The sequence below is a fragment of the Capsicum annuum genome, unplaced genomic scaffold (genome assembly GCF_002878395.1).
Source record: "Capsicum annuum cultivar UCD-10X-F1 unplaced genomic scaffold, UCD10Xv1.1 ctg2112, whole genome shotgun sequence".
Classification (NCBI taxonomy): Eukaryota; Viridiplantae; Streptophyta; class Magnoliopsida; order Solanales; family Solanaceae; genus Capsicum; species Capsicum annuum.
Window position 1 is genome coordinate 126243 of NW_025827026.1, and position 2748 is coordinate 128990.

Here is a 2748-nt window from a genome sequence, read left to right on the forward strand (position 1 = left end):
TGTCATTTTGTAAGATTCTCTACGCAGTATACATTTTGTTTGCATTATTCTCCCTATCATTTAATAAAATTATTGCCTTCATTAAAACATAATCGGGGCAAAGGAAAAATAATACACATCCTAGCCTTAAGTGTTTACTATGTGGTGCTTTCCTCAAGACTTTTCAGGTTTGACCTTAAGAATGTTGTAAATGAGAAAAATATTTGATTGTGAAATATCAATTTTTTTCTTATATAAAATAGTTATTGGAGTTGCATATGTTTGGTAAAGAGTAATCACAAATTAAGCATAGCTAGGGAGGTGATACGAGTCAAGGGGGCACCATACGTAAAGACTCAAGCTTGGGATGCCTAACCCGAGAGAAAGCATTGAAGCGTGAAGGAGGCCTTCAAATACTCCAAAGCCACCCCAAGTTTACACTCCAAGGCTGCCCCTTTTGTTGCTCTCATTAAGAGTCTTTTGGTCATTTTATGTAATAAGTTTAGCCAAGACTATAAGTAGCTTCATTTTAAGGTGGTTGTCTTTAACCTTGATATTATATTTTGAGAATACTCTTAAGAGTGTAATTGCAAGTGTGGATTCACTTTTGGCCGAATGTGGAATCGTTTGGTGTTAGTTACTCGTTTATAAACGGAGATTGCTTGATGATACAAGCATGAAGAGCACAAAAGAATACAAGGCATGGTCAAAGGCTCAAGTTTCGGAATTGGCAAGTGTTTGGAGCCTTTTAAAGTCTTGTCAAGTTGAAAGAGGAGAAGGGAATCAATACACTCAAAGAGGCGCCTCACTTGAAGGGCAAGAAGGACTTTTCACCTTATATTTCAACACCCAAGAGGCGCCCTAAGTTAGGGCTATTATGGTCCTTTAAGACATTTTTTTTACACTCCAAAGGATCACCCTTTATTAAGGGTATTTTAGTCAATTGGCAAGTAATAGTATAAATAGACAAGTAGCCTTCTATTTTCATTAGTTTTTGACAGAATGAATTGAGTGACTTTTTAGATTGTAATTGTAGTCTTAGCTTGTAGTCTTCTCCTACTACTTAAGAGAGAGAAACTGAAATTTGAGAGTTTAACACAATTGATGGAATTCATTTGTGTTGAACATTTGGCAAAGAAAGGTGGGTTTTGAGGAGTGTGAATTCCCTTGGTCCACCTAAGAGTGAGGTTCAATCTAATATTGGGGAGGTGTGATTGAAGGTTTGACACACTTTCTTTTGCTAATCTTTAGTAGTAGTAAGGGTCTCATTACAATCCTTTACATTTTATGTAATCTTCTCCTTCATCTCCCTTCTATGTATTGTTTTCCTTTATTTGTGGTTGCTGATTTTTGTTCTTGTGAGACCAATTTCGGTTTTAGTAGTTGATTCTTATATCATTAAGAAAGTCTTAAAGGACCATAATAGCCCTAACTTAGGGCGCCTCTTGGGTGTTGAAATATAAGGTGAAAAGCCCTTCTTGCCCTTCAAGTGAGGCGCCTCTTGAGTGTATTGGTTCCCTTCTCATCCTTCAACTTGACAAGACTTTAAAAGGCTCCAAACACTTGCCAATTCCGAAGCTTGAGCCTTTGACCATGCCTTGTATTCTTTTGTGCTCTTCATGCTTGTATCACTTGGGGATTCCGGTTCCCTTGAGGTCTTCGTAAGAGTATGGTGTTGATATTGTGGGTTTTAGGAATTCTAGTGTTTGATACACACTTTAGTTCCTAAAGCTTGTAATATTGTATGTCTCATTATCCATCTTTATATTATTGTTGTTGTTATCTTGTGTTCTCAGTTTAGTGTTGTTGTTTTCATCTCGTTTTTGTGTTTTGTTGACTGATTTGTATCATTTGGTCTCAAAGCAAGGCTTCATTTTGTTCCAACAAAATCACTCTTGGGATTGTTGCCTAGAAAATCCGAAAATCTCACAAAAATAGTTGTTCTTGTGTTGTGTCTTGGCCGAAACTATAGTTGTCATGTCTCATGTCTTGGCCGAAAGTTTGAACTTAGATCTAGGGGTCTTTTGTGTGTTTTGATTGTTTCTAGCGTTAGATTCTTCTTCACTAACACTATTTGAGTCTAGATCTATGTTCTTGAGCTTGAAAAACGTGTTTTGTTGATGTTGTTGTTGAAGATTGGTGGCTTGAAGAGGTGTAGTTGATGTTTGTTGTTGAAGATTTGAGGTTGAACATGTATTGTTGATGTTGGAGGGCCTAACGTGAACCTTAGAACTTCAAGTTCAAAAGTTGTGTTCGTGGTGTTCTTCACCATCTTCATAACTTGTTGAAGAAAAAATGGTGGTTTGATCTTAAAACAAGGTGGAAAAAAGGGTAGTCTTGTGTTTGTCTTGAAAAACATTCCCCAAAAATATACCAAAGAAGTAAGGGGACAAAAGACTTTCAAAAAGACTTGCTGCCAAAAGGGAGAAAGGGGACTTTCCAAGACTAACAAAAGAGGAAAGAGCCAACAACCCTTCAAAAAGGTGTCTTACCAAAAAGGTGCTAAGACAAGTCAATCCTTTTTTAATATAAAAAAAGGCTCCAAAGCTTGTTATTGTTCCCTCCAAAACCGATTTCACTCTTCCAACTTGAAGATTGACCAAGTCTACATTGAAAACAAGAAAAAAAATTCAAAAATTTTCAACCAACCAAAGGCTGCCACGACACTAAATCCATACAACTCACGTCTTAAGCTCAAAATTTTGGATTCTTAGTTTTGTTTCTTTGGTTGCATTGTTTGATTCTAATACTATTTAGAAACTAGTAATC